At 42.4% G+C, this 21543-nt stretch overlaps 1 protein-coding gene across 10 annotated transcripts in view; it reads right to left on the bottom strand.

The window, feature by feature from the left end:
• The window catches only part of adgrb1a (adhesion G protein-coupled receptor B1a), a 167364-nt gene extending 146218 nt beyond the window's left edge, over window positions 1–21146 (bottom strand). For 9 of the 10 annotated variants that reach the window (XM_069143480.1, XM_069143485.1, XM_069143482.1 and 6 more), the window contains exon 1: window positions 20554–21146. The gene's annotated coding sequence lies outside the window, so the exon portion shown is untranslated. The remainder of the gene's footprint in view (window positions 1–20553) is intronic. The other variant, XM_069143476.1, reaches the window with a different exon arrangement.
• Window positions 21147–21543: the final 397 nt, after the last annotated feature.

Genomic DNA, 21543 nt, shown 5'->3' with positions numbered 1-21543 from the left:
AGTAAATTTAAGAACAATTCTAAACAAGAGACAATCTTGTTCTTTATTAGAGCTGCTGAAGTGTGACACCGTATAAGAACCAAAGCAAAGCTCTGGTGAAGATGACTCAAATACTTCAACAGAGACTAGCATCATCTGACCTCATTTGGCATCGAAGCGGGCAAAACTCATCATATTGCCTCCTCATGTGACATCATATTTGTGCTAATTTGATTCGTCAAATCTCATTTTCAGTCGATTTTCAGAAGACGCACTACATCAATTATATTTCCCATCATACAGAGTTGCGTCTTCTTTGTGTATGAATTTACAGAATTAAATGGCTTTTTAAAAAATGATTTTGCATTTAAATTTGCACTTCATGTAAAACGTCTACAGCGGTATGATACAGCAGTTGTTTAACCCACTTCATAACAAAACAACAGATGAACTGAAGCTGACTTGTAAATATTTCCAATCGTTTAGCGGTTTCCTCCGAGCTGTAGTGAAGTCGGACTCTGGGAATAAACGGAGAAGCCAGCCGGGTCGTACAGACCTGCACTGTCCTGTGTTGGCACTCAGCTGGTGCGTGTGTGTGCGTGTGTGTGTGTGTGTGTGTGTGTGTGTGTGTGTGTGTGTGCGTGTGTGTGTGTGTGTGTGTGTGTGCGTGTGTGTGTGTGTGTGTGTAGGTTTCCCAGGGTTGAAGGGCTCCATTGAGACGGGCTCTCCTCCTTTCCTCTCATTGCCATGCAAAGGGGACCAGCTGCCTACACTCGGCCGTGACGGCTGAAATATTTACCACTCTGTTTACCGGGGACCTCCTGACTGACAGCCCCCCACCGCCCCTCACTCCCCGCCTCACCCTGCCTCACCCCCACTCCCTCCTCCCCCAGCACCTCATCTCTTTCCCCCCAAAACGTTATCCCTCCCTTCCTCCGTCTCCCGTCGCTCCTCTGTCAGAGCTTCCCATCAGCGCTGGCTCCGAGCATCTTACGCTGCTCCTGTCGATAATAGACTCTTTGAGTGACACATTTTAATCCTGTCCCATTCTAATGATGTTTGCCCCCGCCCCCCCACGAGTGTGTCACACACTATCAAAATGTCACAGGCAGATTTACGAGCGCATGAGCTGCCAAACAAAGCGTATTTTAGTCCGGGGCTTTGGGGTGGGGAGAAAATCCATATACTACAAATCAATGGGGGGTAAATTTATGGCTGGCACCTGTGGACCGGAGATTACAAACAACTCGCATTCACACAAAAGAAGAAACGACTGGGATGGACGTGATCTGTAGGTGCGAAGGAGTGTGTTCCCCTTCATTCTATCTTTGTACTTTGTCACGTGTGCAAAACAATAAGTCAAAATAAAAAGTCACGACGTGATTAACTGGAATGAAAACCAACTACAGCAAATAAAGCTCTCTTTCTGAGCGATGATGAAGCGTTTTAGGTGATCGTTCGTTTCGGTTGAGCATTTTTATTTCTTCGGACCGCAAACATCAGCGGATTTACTGTCAACGTATTCTTTTACTTCGACAAGTTTAACACAAACACCCCAAAAATTACAGCATCGATTTCTAAATTTCTTACTCTACTGAAATTTGTGTTTCGATAAATTAATGGAAAAAACAGTGTTATTATTGATAATTTCATACATACTATCAAATGTCCATCTTTAAAGGATTAAAAGGTGGTTCTGTGGTCAACAAATGCCATCGAATCCAATAAATCGTATTCGTGTGAGCCTGTTTGTTCACTTTAAATGTACGGTATCAAATGAAGGCAACCTGCAGGGCGTCAACATGTTTAAGTCAACTCAGAGCTGCTCCGGTTTTATGAGGTTTTAGCACTCCAACTTCAAAATAGTGTGGGGGTTCAAATTGGGATTTTGAAAAGTGTCCTCGGGGAAACGACACCCTTTGACAATGTTGACACACTTTCACTGTTGATAATACTGAACGGCAGACATCAGGACCCAAAAACCTACGCATGGCTGTTCCTGCGGTTACCACTAGGAGGCTGAAATGAGTTGTCAGCAAAGTTCCAGTGAACCCTGTCATGACACGCGGCTCTCAGCATCTTTTTTTTTTTTCTCCAGCTTTGTCATCTCTTTCTCTCTTGCTTCTATCTACCTCCCTGCAGTCGCTGTCTATGCGCCACTCAAATTTAAACGGCTGTTGGGTGTTGGTGTGATTCCTCACTGCAGAAGCGAAAAAACATGACGTGCCTTTAGGGCACAATTACCCAATGCCAGCCACTATTACTGTGGTTCCTCTACAATCATTTCCTGAGGGAAAAGGCCGAGGAGCCCACACAACACCCCCCCCCCCCACCTCAAGTAATGGATTTATGATATCCCCCCTCTCCATATGGAGCCATCGGCCTCATATACATAAATAACCCGCACATGCCCTGCGAGCATTTTACTTCAATGATGCCATATGCTCATAACTCTTCCTGGCTTATTCAGCCAATCGTGTCCCAGAGCATATATGCATTTTTCTATCCGGGGTCATGCACACAGATTTTACTAATCAGCATGTTTAGGGATTAACAGACACAATATTCTGTATTATGACGGTGGAAAGAAAATGCAGACTTCAAAATTTTGACTGTTATACATCATTGCATGAAGTAAGATGCATTATAGGATTGTGTGTGTGTGTGTGTGTGTGTGTGTGTGTGTGTGTGTGTGTGTGTGTGTGTGTGTGTGTGTGTGTGTGCGTGCGTGTGTTGGGGATTAGGGATTGTTTGCTTTGCGATTCACAATTAACTAAGTTACTTCCCTCTGAATAATTCTATTAATTCCCACAGAGCTCTCCTGGTTCTTTCCACTCATATAACGAAGCATCACACTCTGATCTCGACTTGAAGATACTCGCTAGAAAAATACTTGACCGAGTCCTTGGAGAAACGCTGTCATTCTGGAACGCAGTCTTCAAAGCTCACACAGAAAAAGACGCTCACAACAACTGTGCTGTGTGGAAAATGTTCAAATGTCTTCTGTCCTAACAAGTAATCTGCCAGCAAGATCAGTTCAGCGTGCTATAAAACAGGCCGAAGCAGGAAATCACCACGTTTGAAAAGCTGCAAAAAAGGAATGTCCTGTCAACTTTCGTGAAAAAAGCTCAACGCCCTTAATCAGTATTCAACACTGTCAATTTATTTCCAATCACTCAACTTAATTGACTGATTTTCTCAGCACCACTTGAGGCTCGAACTGAGGACACTAAGGTCGTGGAGTCTGTAGTTTTCCTGCAATTTGGTTGATGTAGCGGAACGTGTACATGAGTGTTACTAAAAAAGAAGAATTCTTTTTGTTGGGAGAAACAGTATTTAGATGTTGGGAAATAACATGAACGTGAAGACCTCCCACTACCATACCTCAGTAGTCCTAAACCTCTGCCCTCTGTGTTTTTTTCGTTGATGACGGTGTGCTCACATTCATAAAGTACAATTATCATTATAAGGCTCATAGCTGGATTATTTCCCGGGGGGCCCCAGGTCAAACATTTGTTGTTGGCCCCTCAAGGCCCCCACTATAGATTGTGGTTCCTTTATTTCCTCGGACACTGAGAAACCAATCAGTGCTCTTGGGCTGAAATGATTAATTTATCGATTTATCGAGAGTAGAAAATCATTCACAACTATTTTGATAATTGATCAATGTCAAAATTATCTTTCCGGTTTTATAAGATAGTACACTCAAAAGTTATTTTTTTGGACTGTTGGTCAAATATATATATTAACTTGGGTTTCAGGGAGCAATGATGGGCATATTTCACTATTGTTTATGATTTTATACACGAAACAATGAATCAATTATTAGAAAATAACTGTCAGAGCTATTGAAAATGATGTGTCAACTACTTAATGTTAAGAAATAATGAAGTAATTTGGTAAAAAAACAAAACACATCTTCCATATGTAAGTTATTGAGGTGTTAAAAAAAACATTTTAAAATGTGTTTTCTTAAAAACTGGGAACACAAAATAGAAAATCCCTACTTTAGTGGTGCAGATTTGTGATTAATCAAATCATGCATATATAAACAGAGCACAGTAGACCTGGGCCCTCCGGAGCCTCCCGGGCCTCCGGGGCCTGCGGGGCCTCCCGGGCCTGCGGGGCCTCCCGGGGGCAGTTGCCCACTCCACCCGGCTGGTAATCCTGTCTTGATGATGGTGAATAAATCCGGGCCAAATTTTTGGATCCCGAGTAAGAACATGACAGTGCTTTTGTGTGTATATGTGCTGTGTTACTTTGAGAGTGTGTGTCCCTCGTGGCCGGCCACGGTGTACATGGCTGATTACACACAGTGACAGGCCCGCTTCATCACTGTACACCGAGCCCGTGGCAGCTACCTGCTCCCTTCGTTTAATAACAAAGCAGTTTCGCTCCATACTGAGCTCCGTCTCTATTTCCTCATCCAAACTTTCTGTTCTACGTTCTCATTTTCTTTCTGCATTTTATTTCTACCACATAACCCGACATTAGAGTAATGGGCTGTGGCGTTTTCATTTAAATTAAGCTCTCTTTTGCTGCTCTCACACTGATTGAAAGTTTATCTAGTTCACAAAACTTTTAACATTTGGTGTTTTGAAAACGCTTCTTTTACTAAGAAAAATCACTGGATGCACAGCAAGTGAAGCACGTTGTGTTTCCCATCTCCTTTGGCAGAAATGAAAGACTTGGGTAGTTAGCACGAACAGCGACTGAACAGACAATGAGAACAGTGCCAGCCGCAGAAACTCAAACGTCATCAACATTAAAAAAAAAAAAAAAAAAAAATAAAAAAAAGTAATCTGCTCTTCCAGTACAGGCAGAGATGAAGCTTTCAGAGATTCCACAGAGGGCAGATGGTGGAGAGGGTGAATTAAAGGCCAACAACAAAAATCATTTCCACCACATTTAGCTACTTCATTAGACAGCAGCTACGGGGAGGAGGACTGCTGATTCTGGATTCGGTATTTGCCTTTTGACAGCTTTTGTTCAATGCAATTCGGTTTTATTTATATACTGCGAAATCCCAGCATGTCCTCCCAAGGGACTTAACATAGTAAAGTCCTAACAACTGAGTCTTCATAGAGGGGAGCCCGACAATTTAACAATTCCCACGTGAGCAATAGCTGGAAGGAAAAAAACTCCCTTTTAACAGGAAGAACCCTGAGACAGGACGCGGCTCGGAGGAGGACGGCCGTCTGCTTGGACTGGGGACTTGAGACGAGGGGAGAGCGGAGAGGGAAAAAAATAGCTTTGAGATACAAGAGACACTAAAGTGTTTGTCAGGGGCCTGAGGTACCTGCATAAAAAGAACTACGCAAGCAAGGAGAACGGCATAGAAAAACAACAACAACAAAACAAAACTATGGCAGAGAAAAGGCATTATGATAATAAGATGCAATGGTGGCATATAACAGCATGGAGAGTGAAAGAGAGAGGAGAGGAGCTCGGTGCGTCGCAGGAAGTCCCTCAGCAGCCTCGGCCTATAGAACTTAGGGATGGCTCGAGGTCGCTTGAGCCGGCATTAACAATAAGATTCGTCCAATAGGAAACCTCTAAACCTAATCCGAACATCAGAGAGGGTTTCTGCCTCCTGAACCCAAACTAGGAGCTGGTTCCGCAGGAGAGGAGTTTGACAGCAGAAGGAACTGCCTCCCGTTCTGCTTTTGGGAACTTTAGGAACCACGAGCAGACCAGCGTACTGAGAACGAAGCCCTATGTTAGAGCTCTATGGTTCTATACCAACTGTGAGATAGAGACGGAGATCGGTCATTAAGAGCTTCGTAAGTTAGGTGAATAATTTTAAAAAAAAATATTGATTTTATGGGAAGCCGAACAGGAGTAATATGATCTCTCTTGCTAAATCCTCTCAGTGTTCTCACTGCTTGATTTGGGATCAACTGCAGGCTTTTAAAAATGTTATTGGGAGATCCGTTCAACAAGGAATTAGAACAGTCTAGACTGGAAGTAATAAAAGCATGGATGCATTTTTCAACAGCGCACTGAGACATGATCTTCCTGATGTTAATACTGCAGAGATGAAAGGAAGCAGTCCCAGAGATGTACTTTATGTGTGATTTGATCCTCATCAAAGACGACTCAAGGATTCCTCTCAGCGGAGGTGGAGGTGGAGGCCAAGGCAACGTTAGCTGGAGTAACAGGTTTGGGTAAAAAAATGATAAGGTGCTTGAGGGCAAATATATTAACTTCAGTTATAAATTACAGGTCATCCAGGCATCTGTGCTTAAGACATGCTTTCTTTCATCAGGTTTCATAGATGGATATAACTGGGTCTCATCTGCATAGCAACAGAGATGTATGCAGTGTTTCCTGATCATATGGCTTAAAGGAAGCATGTATAATGTGAAAAGTATCGTCCAGAGTACCAAACCTTGTGGCACTTTTGTGAACGTTGAAGAGCCACCGTTGATATAACTCAAATGAAATCAGGTAAATATGATTTGAAGCATCCGAGTGCAGTTCCCGACGACGTACTCCGGTCTCTGTGATGAAATGTTATGATCAACGGTGTCAACTGCTTCTCTCTTTGACCCCGAGCCAAAGCCAAACAATGGCTCTGTATCAAACGGGCTTCTGACTGGCAGCTAGACACTTTGCTCAAAGGTCAGAGCATTCAAACTTGAGCTTCTCTGCTGCATTGGGGACAAACAGGCCTGATGATAGTCAAGGTTGAAAGCGCAGTGACACAGTCTGTGTCAACAAAACCCTCTAAACTCATACAGAGACAGTCACAAAAAAAAAGGGCTTTTTTTTTTCAAAAAGGTCTATTAGCACTTTTCACCTGTAAACACAACATGTAGATGTAGTCTGCGACAGAAGCCACCCGGGTACTGAGACATACTCACTTACCAATCAGAGGCCATGCCAGCTGCTAAGATAGACAATGTGCTAATGGAAAAAAAAACATAAAACTGTGATGAATGCTGTGGGGCACTCGTGAATAAAAACCTCACAGAGAGTCATCTCTGAGGTTTCCTTCTGCTCTCCGGAGCTTTTCCAGTCACTTTCAGGTCATTCTTCGGCTTTCCGAGCCTCCTCTCATTAACCTCGCTTCTAGCATCAGGCACTTGTTTTCTGATGAAGCCTCTGCTCTCTGCTGCTGAATAGGTTGTGGAAGATGAGTTTATCAGACAGAGTCAGAGACCAATTAATGTGGTGGAGCATTTCGCAGCGTATTACACTCACGATGCGGTGAAGACCAAAAGCAGATACGAGGAGAGTGAACACTGAACTTACCACTTCATCAGGCGGACGTATAAATAAACGTTAACGTCGCTCTGAGTCAGCAGGATGAGGTTATAATATGACAATGTAATCCAAATAAGTTGATTTGGTCATATCTACACGTCTATAGCGAGATGTAGAGATACGTGTAGAGACGAAGAGGTAAAATGTTCAGTGTCACCACACGCACCCTGCCGCTTGGCAAACATGAAAACATCTGGCCGCGCTCCAGCTGGAGGCGGATGGCCGAGGCAAAGTCAGTGCGACCTTTTTCGTTCTGTCAGCCGTCACTTTTAAGACTTGGAAATTGGTCGCATACTTCGTCCAACGCAGCAACAGGTGAAAAGACCAAAATATAGAATATAGACAGTTTGTTATTGTTTCACTGACGGCTTCATGGCCCGTGTCCGGACCCACAGCGTTACTGCAGAGTTTCAGCACAAAAAACCTTTGCTGCAATGCTGCATCATCCACCAACTCATCACAGCGGCAGAGGAAATCAGTGCAAATACACTTTTCTGGTAGTTACGTGAACGTTACGGTCCACTTGCTTTCACACGCATTTTGAATTTGCACATAAGACAACCCAATCGGAGAAGGAATAAAACAAATTAAAAAAGTGACACACAGGGAGCATGTGACTTGAACATCCACTAAAACTTCACTTGAAAGACAAAGACAAATTATATTTAAAAAAAATAATAAAAAAAAAAAAATGTCTGTGTGAAGAGATCAGAACTATGTAAATTTAGATGTCAATGAGATGTTCACCGGCTGATCATATCGATGAACTAAGTCCAAATATGAATTTAACAGGAAAGGATGTAAACGGAAATATTTGGCTCCAGATGTTGTACTTGTTTACTAACACTCACTATTCTGACGCTAACTAGTACAGAAACATGCGGTGATGATGCACTCAAAACAGTCCAAAAAAGAAGTGTGAAACTCTGGACACTGTCCACCCTAAACGGTCGCCATCTTGGCTGCGTAGAGGAAGGGGGCGGGGCCACCGGCATAAAGAATTATTCTGAGGAAGCTGCAGCTGTTCCTGAACACAAAAGTCTTTCTTTTCCACTGCTGCTGCTCGACAGAAGAATCAGTGTGTTTATTGAGTGTTTTAAACAGAGGGCACGAAAACACGTTGATTTCTGGGTAAAATAATGATATCTGGAGATATTTTGGTGGGTGATGTGTTCATTGGATGAGGTCATTTCCGGTCCTGCACTACACAAGTAAGAGTCCTCACATGGAAGAGCACGATGCGTATCTATTTATTTGTACGTCGTTTGGAACACAGCGTTTGTTTTGAGCCCCATTTAAATGGAAGCTTTGTGAGTGTCTCCAGCTGTACATTGAATATACATTACCACGTTACAACTGTAGTCCTAATATTAACATAAAAGTAGAGCACTGAAACTTGAAATCGTGTTTTATTATGATTTATATGATTTATGATTCTACTGTTCACCTTATATTATTCAAGTCGGAGAAGAAATATTGCTGCAGAACAATTTAAAAAAAGCAATTAAATCTCGTCCTACTATATAATAAGCACTGTTTAGTAATAAGCTCTCATTGCCCCTCCCACCCGAAAACGAGCCCCAATCTGAACAGCCACTTGGAGGGATTCTGTTTCTATAAATTCTCTTTCCACAGTGTAAGTACAATAATAAATATATGTGTGTGCCATCTGTAGGTGTAATTTCTGCATAAGCTCATTATTCTTTTTGTAAAGTGGAAGAATTTTGATGTCAGGGTTGGATTTAGATCCATACATAATTACACAGGCAATTAGTCAAGACACAAACACCTCAACAATACATCGCAGACCAAACAGCACGACGCGTGGAGAGCGCATGACTTCAGCGACGGGAATGTGGAGGCTGAAGCTGCGGCTTCGTGCGCCTACGTTCAGCGCAATTATTTCCTTGGCATCGAAGTCACAACAAAAACAATTATATCCTTGTAAAGGAAAAATTGAATCTTTGACTATACTTATTCGATTATCATTTTTTTCGTGAGATTTTATAATGAAAAATGTAACTTCTCTGCTTCCAAATTGTGCTACAAATGTTTTCGTTACTTCTTACAACTATCAATGCCCATTTCGGCCGTCAGCTATTCTGCAATTCTTCTGGGATTTTGTTTTTGTTTTTATTTAACAGGTGGTGTCCAGTGTTTTTTATACAAGTAAAAGAAAATAAAAAAAATTACTGGCAAATTAGGTATTTCGTGGAGAAGAGAAAAAAGGAAGATCTTTCAGATTGCATTTGTTTTCTTGATTGTTTTTCTTCCTTCATCATTAGCTCCACATGAAAGAGCATAACAGCAAATTAACAAGTGCTAAAGGAGACAAAATATGCCGAGCTCAGTATCCAGCTGCAATGTCCTCTAAGTGGAGAAAAACAACATTGTAGATATAATGAGGTGGAACATGGAGGGGTCACAAATAAATGCTTCACTTCAGCAGAGCTGTTGTACAACACAGCTGACAGCGGCAGATTGGCGAGTCAGCACTCCAGGGCCACATGTTCTGCTTTTTTTTGGGGGAGGCAAAAAAGTTTTACAAAGACGTTTATCCAACAGAAGACAAATTGCAGCCAGATGTGCTCTGCATACATGGACCTACAGTATGTCAGGAGAAACCCCAGGTTTTGATCACAGTGACATCTGTTTCAGGAGAGTCAGACTGCAGGAGGAGCACAGTGAACACAGCCGACGTAAGACAGCGGAGCACAACGGATTTGACAAAAAGATTTGAGACTCGAGGTCGTATTTATGTTCCCATGTATGTACTGTATAACGTATAAGTTCATTCGAAATCGATTTGAGACTTGAAAAACATCTTGATGAGTTTGAGAGTTGACTTGAGCTTCCCCTGAACATCCTGAGACTCGCAGTAAGTTCTTTGATTTTTTTTTTTCAGATTGAAACTTGCCTCAACAGACCTTAGACCCGACTTGAATTTGCGCTCCGAGACTTGAACTTGGCTTAACCTTTAGGACTCGAACTCAACTTCACATGTTCTGAAACTTTGACTCTTTCCAAAAGCCCTCACTGCTCCTCTGGTTTAATACTAGCGCAGACACCCTCCTTTTGAAGTGTTTGTTCAGATTCCCACTGCCCAATGACAAATGTGAGTGGTGGAAGTCAGAAACACAGAGAGGAATAATCATTCAGGCCGTCTGACCTCTGAGTTTTCCCATTCAATTTATTCTTAATGTATTTTTTGTGACTTCCAGCCGCCCGAGTAAATAGCATTTAAAAAAAAAAAAATGTCATAAGGCAACGGTTTGTCCTTTTTTTTTCCCCTTCTTTGACATGCAAATTCACAAGAGGGTCTGAAGCAGGGCAAAGCTTCACTGCAGGTGCAATTACACCACAATGAACTCTCTGATCAAACATACGATGTCAAAAAATAGAAATAAAAATGCTCACAATGTGTGGTACGAATGAATCAGAACATGCACGCTTTCCTGTTCGATGAAATGTCGGTGTCAGATTGACGTCAAAACGCAGTATAACATAAACACGTAGAACAAAAGCAGCGGTGAAGCTGATACCACATCTGGAGAAGTGTGCCATTCGTTGAGCAGATTGGTAATAACCCTGATTAGTTCCAATGTTGATGGCTGCTTATGGAGCTTCCAGGGGAGAGTTGAATAGAGATGGAAATCAGAGCTCAGCTACGGATGATTATCTAGCCACTTCAGATCAAAGATTTCCCTCGGTCTCATCACAGAGGATAAAGAAAAGATCATTTCACCCTGCACTTTGGAACTACCTGCACCTTTTTCATTGAGATATGCTGAAAATAGCAGTGGCGCTATCTTCATTTCATCAAACGGGCCTCAGACAGACGCAGCACGCATCTGCAAACGTCCAGACCGATGCACACACCGCACAGTCATCAGTTTATACGCAACAACAGAAACTCCGCCGCGGTGATGATTTATGAAACAAAATGCTTCCGTAATTGGTTCTTAGAATATGCATGGAGCTATGATTATTTAATGAATTAAATAATGAAGTGCCAAGAGTTTAAAAAGTGCAGAAATCACGGCATAATGTGTTAATAAAAAGTCATATTTTCAGCCAAAATGAGGGCCACGCCACCGATGAGAAAGCTGTGGAGGAAGCTGAGCGAACCATCTGTGAATTCTCCAGCTAGGTGTCGATGTGCAGTCATTGCGTGGGGGGGAAATGCCACGACGTGCCTACGTACATGTGGCTAATTTCAGTGGCATTTCTTCAAGTCGCAGCGAAAGAGCTGGCAGAGTTATGAAGGGAAGTTTGGGCATCTTCGGAGATTTTAGTCTGCGTCGCATATAAAAGTCTAATCTAATGTAGAAGCCTTTGAACACAAGCGGTGCTTGTAGATTTTGTGATTTATTTGTGCGTGATCAAACTGCACTTTATTTAGCACCTTAGTGTATCACTTTATGACATTTTCAGACTCCCACTTTCAACACGTACCTGAATTCAACAATAATTAACTTAAGAAATAACTTACAAAAACAATAAGTAATAAAGGGGAAACAGAAGTATACATCATCTGTCCGTCTCCTAATTTGTCAGTGAGAATTTCTATGTTAATATTTAATTTGAAATCTGAAAATATATGGACCTCAAATTGGAGCTCCGCCGTTTGCGTCACAGACAATTTACATCAAGCTCTTGAACGTTTTAAGTAGTGGAAGGCAAAATACCAGTTCATTCGGCGCACCGCATTTAAAAAACCCACACGGCATATATTTTTAACGTGCCACCATACCATGAAGAGGTGAAACAATTACTGTCGTTTCATATTAGGCACCAAGCTGTAAGGACTGGAGGAGCTCCACTTCCAACAAGGTGACCATTTCACCGCACTGGAAGCTGCATCGTGCAGCGTAGAGGATGTGGTGTGTGTGTGTGTGTGTGTGTGTGTGTGTGTGTGTGTGTGTGTGTGTGTGTGTGTGGGAGGGGGTAGATAGGAACTACGCGAAGCCAAAGGGTCGGTTGAGGAAAATTCTCGAGGCCCTACATGACAATCCGAAAGGCAATAACCATGCGAGGACGTGGCCCTGCTACCGACAGTCGGGGAAGTGTCTCGTTTCGTTAACAAATAGTCACCGTGCTCCTGTTTCTTGCACTCGGGCTCATGGAGACTTGTTGTTTCCCCCTTAAGCCTGAAGAGGCAGTATATCATTACGTAGGACACCTACGGTACTCGTCAACAGGTAGCGTAGGTGCTCCGGCTGTCTCAGGTTTAAAGGACGCTGCGTGTTTCAGCTCTTTCCCTCGATGTTTGACAGGATTCACGTCAGGACTCATAGAAGGCCGCCTCTGCACAGTCCGATGTTTTCTTCTGAGTCATCCCGGTTTGATTTCAGCTGTGTGTTTGGAGTTATCTTTCCTGTTGGGCGACCGATGACTTGTGACCGAGACGGAGCTTTCTGACTCTGTGCAGCACGTTTCACTCATGAATACCTCGATAGACTTGAGATTTCCACGTGAGCAGCAGCAGCAGCAGCAGCAGCAGCAGCTGTGAGACAGAACCGGACTCCTTCATGTTTCACAGCAGGTGTGGTTTTCTTTTCTTAAAAGAAACACACAGAACTGATGTGATTCTCCAAAAAGCTTCAGTTTGGTCTCATCTGTCCAACGGAAGTTCTCCCAGAAGCATTGCGGCTTGTCAACATGCATTTTAGCCAATCCAGTTGTTTTTCTGTCAACAGCGGAGTCCTCCTGGGTCGTCTTTCATGGAGCCCAAAGCGTTTAAAAAGCAACGCATGCTGCAGTCAGACGCTGATTTACCGAGACTTTGGAATTCAGCTCATATCTACTTGTTTGTTTTCCTTCTTTGACCACCATCCTTCTCTTCAATCGTGGGTCGATTTTCCTACTTTAGTTTGACTTGCTAATAACATTTACATCTGCAGTCACAGGAACGTGAAGCTGCCGGAGATGCTCAGAAGCTTCGACATGCTTGTCTGTCATTTATTTTCTGATATTAGGTATCAGGTATACGTGAAAGAATTCCTTTTAATTTCCTCCCTTTTCAGGAAGATTGAAGCCTTTTTTCAATGAGCTGTGCTACTAAAGTCCCCCAATACACACACACACATGTAAATCTATTTATATTTTTACATATGTGTGTGTATGTGTTCTCTCTTGATTGCAGGGTCTTTTCAACATCACGGCTCTACGGGCTTCCACAGGAGCAGACTGAGGTGTGAAGGTGTTTCCTCTGCTTCTCTCACACATTTGCAAACTTAATACGTAATAAGATAAAAATAGCAAACAGGCAAGCAAACCCTCCTACTTGAAGATCTCAACTTGCATCTCAGATCTAATATACTGTAACTGCTACTTCACAAGGTTTACGCAAATATGGGCTTCTCATCAAAAGTCTAATTAAATCCTGTTCATGCCTAAAACAAACATACAGAGTACAGTTTGACTTTTAATAAAAGACTCGAACAACTCTTCCCGTCCGACTCTACCAGAGGAACAAAAGCAAGTTCTTTCACACCTATGAAAAAAATTGCTAAATTTCCCAGAAGATATCCTGCGTTCATGAGCAGGAGGTCCGTCAGGTCAGAGATACTGAGAGTCACCTGAACGCTGCACCTTTGCCTGAGAGCCAGTTTATTTCCAGAACAAGTTAAATGTTTAAAGAGCATAAAGCCTAAAAATGGAAAAAACCCATTAAGATTGAAAATCTCATTTAGAGGTGAGAACGGTCCAAGACAGTAACGTGAACATTTAGTTACCGACGAGACAGAACGCTGCAACGTACCATATATCACACAATAATTCGAATGAAAGTAAAGAAAGACAGTTTTATTTAATCCCGCACATACCTAAATGAGCACAGAAGTCCCAGTGATGTGTTGGATATTCACTATTGGTGACAAAGCAACAATTATGTCCTCAGAAACTGAGCGTAGGAAAAACATATTTTTACATTTTAAATAAAAAAGGTTCACGAATATCCTAAGGTGTTTTTAAATAGTCAACTGTTATTTCAAAAGTTGAAATATCTAAAGAAGGAAGCGGCATCAACAAGTTGGCTTTTAAAAGCGACCTGTTACGAATATGCGGCTGTTCCTGCTTCCCGAGAGGAACATTTACTTTGTTTTCCAGGACAGCAGAGCTCTCTCAGCTGAGACTGAGCTGTTTCACATCTACATGCAGCTGCTGAGCAAGTTCCTCCAATTATTGAGGCTGAGCGGTGCATGATGGAGACATCCTTAGTAAATTGAAGAGGATTGTGTACAGATGCCTGTGGTACACCTCTCTAAATATGACATCCAGAATGCAGGATCGTACTCATCACTGGGGATGAATATTTAAATAGTCGTTATAATCTAAGAAATGGATTAGTATGCGTGACTATCGTTCTTCCTTATTTTCCCTGTTGTTTCCGGCGCCTGGTTGTAATGCGTTACTACCATCAGAAGGTGGCGGTAATGTGCCTAAGGTGGGTATTCAATTAATGATCGAATATGTCCAAGCGCATTTTGAATAGTAGCTTTCCATGAAATGCCTACTCATCAAAATTCATCTCCAGTGCCAATGCTAAGTACTCTGCTTTTTAAAACAAGTAGGAGGAAACTGGGAATGTACCAACCGCCTTCAAATTAGCCATTAAAATATTTCAGCTCCCTAACATTGATGATATTCTTTGCCGTGTTTGCCATAACTCCGATCTTTACCAAACCATTACATGTAAAGACGTCATTGAATGTCATTGGTTCAGCGTTATCCCCTTTGTTCAGGTGACATGAAACTCTGAGGCCTCATGACCTCAGAACGGTCCACTGTGTCAAACACTTCGGCTAATTCAATAACAAGTGCTGCACAACAGGACATATTTCTACCACTCGCCACCTTCATATCTATTGTAATGTTGCTATTCTGTTTTCTTCTCGCTGCTAGTTCACTCACTTGCGTCACTGCAGTTTGGCCACTGCAAGGACTTTAGAAAAGAGCCATCTGTCCTTTCAGGGGTGATTTCAGTCCTGAAGGACTCTGAGAATCGTTTATTTTTTGGGAAGTTTCTGCAAGACAATAGTTTTGGATTTTAATAGTGCAGTTATGACCTATTTTCAGCCCACAAATTCACAAAGTTTAAGAAAATCTCCACATTTATGACATGATGGGAACAATGTTGGCAACCTCTGCACCACTGATGGCATATAACGTATCAAGTTCTAGAGTGTTCATTATCCACAGGAATTGCATTTTATTATTTGGAGACCTTTGTCAACCAGCTACCGTTGAGCTCCGTTTATGCTCGGCTGCTCTTTTGACAGTCTTTTCCAGAAAAAAGACAGAACACTTTGCCCTTCTTTTATACCTTAGCAACAGGAATAATGAAGTGATCAGACAGCTTCTTTCACACTACTGACTCTCGCAAGAGGGCTGTCATTTGGTTCATGAGTGAGCGGAGAAATAGTGCACACAATTCTGAACCGCCCAGAGTGAATGTTTATCTCCCTCCTAGAAAAGTGGCCAGATTCCCCCAGACAACAACTCTCCAGTCGCACCGCATGACCGTCCATCATATTCCACACAATATTACTAAATTTACAGCTGCAATTATGCCTGGTGACAGAATTTTGTATAAAAAAGGTTTGATTTCTGGGGTATCTAACTGCCCACGACATGCACATGCTGACTCCTCCTGGGACCTTTGTCAGATGGAGGCTTCGTCTCTCTGACATCACTTGTCAAAGCTTTCCAAAAATGTCACAAATAATTACAATAATTATTATCTCTATGTTACCTTTTCTGATCTGAAACCACTGAGGTTAAGATTTGGTTTATATTTGGAAATTCAAGGACTCGGTTAGGGTCAGGGAAAGGTCATTATATAGAATTAAAATCATAGCAAATATAGAAAATATTTCACATGAATGAATGCATAATGTAAAAAGTGTTGCTCATAGAGATTTGTAGTGTATTTTTAGCTCATTATTTTTGGTGTTATGACTTGACTGGTACCAAACAGCAGACACGCAGTATGTGTGAGTTATCTCTCAGACATAGTGGAGCATTCAGCAGCTTAACAATAGGCTTACATTTCAAAAGGTGGCCATTGACATGATGACTGATCAAAGCTAACGTTGCTCTGTGTAGGCACAGGCACCGTGTACAGAAGCAGGAACCTTAATGTGTGTTTTTAGCTTGTTACACTGCTCTCAAGTGGCCAGAAATCAATCAGTTAACGTGTGCTTTCAAAAAGAGCTACTTTGCAAAGTGCAGAAAATCTCTGACACCATGTTCAAAACAATCATCTATTCACTGTTGCCACAGCAGTAATGCCCACACTAACCAATGACGCATCAATCCACCCCCTTGATATATCAAGAAAAAAAACACTGAAACTGAAGTCATCACTGTTTGAAATGTATCACCTGAAGTTAAATGTCCTCTGCGTGCAAAATGATTAGCTTAGCAATTAGCTGCTCCACACTGCTATTTCGGTACTTCGCCGACGTTTCAACACCTACTTCAGCTCATTCTGGCATCAGACACGACTTACAGCCGCGATACGATTTATAATTCCAAACAATCACGACGACAACAACAACAACAACAACAACAACAACGATTGAGAACGGAGCGTGAGGGCCGAGGTGTGAGTGTAGTTCCTGGTGAAGCTTCGTGGCTCCTCCACGGTCATCGGCCTGAGTTCCCGTCTCACTCCACACATCGGTCAAGCCTCATTAAGCACCTTCCCAAGCTCCTCATTTTGTCCCTAATTAGGGGAGCCAACGGTTTTGCAGGATCTGGTCAACCTCCAAGTTGCTTCAAGCAAAGATATCCTCCCCACAGTGCTGTTGAGAAGCCATTAGGAACTTCTAAGACATGGGACGTTGGCATGTTTCACCTTTTAAGTGCCTTGTGTTTGAAAATGTGTGACGAGCCTGTCGGCGCTGACTGATTGCCGCGTGTTTCCTCCGAACCGCGATGGGTGTCGCACACAAAGCGATCTCTGGAGCTCAAAATGTGGCAGAAGAGCAGTGTGTGTCTCCATCACACGGCCCCTCTGTCTCACATTCAGTCCATCTTCTATCGTCCAACTGACTGTCTCCTTGTAACCGATCTATTTATCTCCCCAATTCAATGACTCCCTCTGTCCCCCTCCCATCCCCTCAGCCCCCTCCCCCCTCACTGTCTCCTCTTCATCCCTCTGATGTCACAAATCCAGATATGAGGTTCTGTGATGGCACACTGCACCCTTGTTTAAAAGGGGAGTGATCAGAGGATGAGAAGATGGAGGGAAGGCGAGTGAGTCGGCAGCGTGGGTATTTTCCAAAGCTGTGGGAGGATGTAAGACACAGAAACAAAGGAGGACATCTAGGTTAAAAAAAAACACGCATGAATGCCTCTGAAAAGGCCTGTGTTGTGTTGCTGGCTTGTCTCATCCCTGTGACTCCGAGCCAGCCGTGCCTGTCAGGCCACTACTGTTGAGTCTCTTTCTGTTATCTGCTCTCTTTCTTGCAGATAAAACCGTTGACTGCTAATATCCGTACCTGTGGGGGGGGGGGGGGGCTTCTCAAACCCCGAACCTGGCACTGTCCCAGAAATGCCTGAGGTCGTGGGATCAGACGAGTCCGATACACTCTGCTCTCCTCAGGAGTCACGTGGCAGGCCTGACATGGATTTAATCGTCGTGTCACAAAAAACTTAAATATAAATATCTGTAGGGCTGAAGGAGCGTGTTTTTATTGGGTGTTTTTTCTGCGGACAGTTTGAGGCGCAGGATGTCGACGTGGGGCCTCGATTTGAACATTTTATTCATTAATGAGAGGTGAAATATCAGTTCAAACCACTGGACCGCAGCAGTGACATTTAAGGGACTACAAAGAGTCTTCATTTGCAAGAATCAGGAGCAGCAGTGAGGCGGGTCGAAGTCATCCTGCGGGGGTTTCTATAACATGGGAGGGATGGTCGTCTGGAGACAAGTCTCCGATGAAGACGAAGATTTAACACGTGGAGGACGCATCAAAAAAAGAGAGAAGATGGTTTGAATTAACAAAACAATCCACAGAAGGACGCTAATTGTCGACGTAATGAGGTTGCTCGTATTATAATTTGACCTTTAAACACCTAGTAGGACTTTCATGAGGTGTCTGCAGGGCATCGGTGCTGTGGGTGGTGGGCAGTTCATTTTGGATTACTATAATTGCAATATATATTTTAAAAATGCACCATCTGCCATATGAATAATAATCACCAAACATTGGTGAAACAGAGCTTATGGTGAAGCCGTGGTGAAAAACACTTGAGCGCTCCACCCAGGTTGGTTCAGCCTGCCTACGATGACCCTTCCTCTGAATCAACCTGCAGCATCGGACTGTTTCAAAGAGCTGCTAACGCACGACAATGTCATTCATCTTGACTTTCGATGAGCGTTTTAGTGTCGTACAGCTTTTACACAATTTCGCTATCAACTGGGATTGATTTGAGTCTAGAAATGTTGATATTAGCCTTCAGTCAACCAGGACATTGTGTTAAGTTTGCTTTCCTGAGTGGTAAACAAGTAGGCAATTATTCCCAAATTAAAGCGTGTAAATATGCATCAAAACTATAACAATAATACAAGATCTCGCACTGACTGTTGACTGTTGTTATTTTTTATTTTTTTTTATATCTTCAACTGTTTAAATTTCATTCATTAAAATAAACAGTAAGACCATTAATTTTTAGGACTACCACCAAGTAAGACAGACAACATTATGCTGCTATACATAAACAATGATCAATTCAGCAAATAAACTTCTGGAAATGATGGCTTGAGTTATTCAAGAGACCGGCTTGTGTGTTTTATAGCGCCCCCGATGGTATGATCTGAGAATTTGAAAATGTTTGAGGTTGGATTAAATTATTAGATAGTTTTTGTCAATGAAATACACACATGGTATACAATGTTAATTGTAGGAAATCCAATAAAAACGTCTGTTTTCAAAGTTGACCAGAAACAGAAGGCTACCCTGTGTCATGTTTCTGTATTCCCATGCTGCATGCCACAGATTTGGATGTTATTAATTCCTACTGCAGCGCAAGGAGAGATGAGAGAGCCTCCTTGCACCAGAAGGGGACAGTGAATGACAACCCATTCTGTGGCAAATAAGACTGCTGGCCATCATTGAGTGATACCAGGCTGACTGAAAGTGCGCCACAGCGATGGGCTCAGAGCGTCCTCCCCTTCCCCAGGCATGATTTCAGCCTGCCCTATCATCACCTATTACCAACACAGGAATTAAGCACACTAAACGCAGCCCTAAAATGCACGCATCCATCTTTAAAGATGATTAACCACTGCATTCATCTTTAAAGTTGTTTTAAGGTGATAATGGAAAGCTCATATGACATCGTCAACGTGCTGAAGGATATATGTTTTTGCTTTATCTTTGCTCTTACTTTAAAACCAACTCAACATACTCACAAAACATGTCAACACGTTTTAGGAAAATACTAAGAGGTCAAATACATCTTCAACAAAATATGACTAACTCCGATAAGTCCTGCAGACAGAGGACACATAACGTCAAACTATTCCAAACTATGCGTTCAGATGCAGCCCTTTCTCATGGGAAAGCTTCACACAGTCCAGCTGCTTATCAACTGGTATTTCCTGAAAATCGCATCATCCACAATTGCAAGCGAAACTACATTTTGACTGAAGAGACAAACTCAATAATATGAAGGTGGAACCAATTAAAGAAAAGTTCAAACGGATATATTTACTTAAACAAATGCGCCTGGGTGCTGTGGGTGTATCTCCGATTTAAAGAGTTGAGCTTAGTCATTCACAGAATATCTTCAATCACCGTCTAACTCGTGTCTTGTTAACCATGTGCGGGTGAGAAATAAATCATTAAGAAGCTTTTTTTCTTTTCTTAAAAAAACACAAAATAGAGACAGGCGACTCTGCATCCGCAGATCAACGCGCCTTCCTCCGTCCTCCGTCCTCCGGCTGACAGAAGCCCAGACGGCGACTATCCAGCAGCGGCGCGACTCTCTGAGCACAAACCGTTTAAAGGGTGTGAGAGACTTGGAAAATACGGTGCGACTCCCCCAAGCTGACTGAAAGACCACACTGTAATAGAGCGCAACAAATACATCTTCAGGTCATTTACGAACTTGATATCCGTCTCTTTGCTGCTTGAAACTGCCCCAATAACGGCGATGTGGCCAAAACAAAAACACACGAGCTCCATGAAAATGTGATGATGGCAAATGTGTGTGTAGGCTACTGTAAACTTGAAGGGAAGAGAGGAAATAAGAGTGGATATGACTATTAAAAAAGAAAAGAAGAACATTTACCTTGAGTAAGTTAGCAGTCCCTTTGATGTAAAATGTCAGTTGTCAGAGCTCAGTGCGTTCACGGGGCATCCACCAATCCCACAGGGATATACGTCCTAGGATAAGTCCACAAAACGCATTATTACAACCGGAAATCTCGGCGTTTACAGAAAACAATCAATGGAACCGTTATCGGGATGAAGAGGAAGGAACAACTCAGAGAGTTCTGAATGTCCGTCAGTTGTGACTGCGCTTCCAGTGTGGAAAAGAGGTTCAGAAAATCCCGGGTGTAGGCAATTCTCCGACTGTTATTTTCTTACATTGTTCCCGAAATGAGACGTCCTCAGCTTCTCTTTAATTCGGAGAGAAAGAAAAAAAGAAATCCTCTTCTTTTGAACAGTTCGCTGTTGGTTTTTTTTTTTCTTTTTTAATTCCTGAAATTCTGAAATTTCTCTCAAAAAGTTATTGTCCAAATGTGAAATCGTCCCCGTCTGCAGGTCGCACAGTCTTCCAGGTGAATGAGAGGCTTTCACGGGAGCAGCAAATCAAAGAGGGCTCGCGCGCGTCTCGGGAACCGCCGTCCCCAGCTCGCGGCTTTGGGGCGTCCTTGTCTGTCTGTGTCCGCGCGCAGCAACAGCCAGATTCCTTATTTGGAAGCCCGGGGCTCGCGCTACTGTCAAGAGAGTCAAATTGTACCAAAATGACTTCCAGGCAAATATTTCAAAATAAAACTCATAATTCGAAAAAGCGCTGCTGTTGCTTAGGCGGAGGACCTTCTGATTAAAGCAGTATTATGAAAGGCTTAAATGTTAAATGCAAATCTTATACAAGCAGTTTAGAAAAATAGGCTATAGAAAATGCTTTTCAACTGAGTAGGCCATAAGAGTTTATAACTACATCATTTTTATTTATTTTTATATCACTCTAATATATCTTTTTTTTTATTTCAATAAATTAAAAGAGGAATATATGTGTATAAGCAAAGATATCATGGGTTGAGGAATAATTTAC

Source organism: Embiotoca jacksoni, unplaced genomic scaffold (genome assembly GCF_022577435.1).
Source record: "Embiotoca jacksoni isolate LCO1_2020_lvr unplaced genomic scaffold, fEmbJac1.0.p SCAF_11, whole genome shotgun sequence".
Lineage (NCBI taxonomy): Eukaryota > Metazoa > Chordata > Actinopteri > Embiotocidae > Embiotoca > Embiotoca jacksoni.
This window is presented reverse-complemented; position numbering and strand designations above follow the sequence as displayed.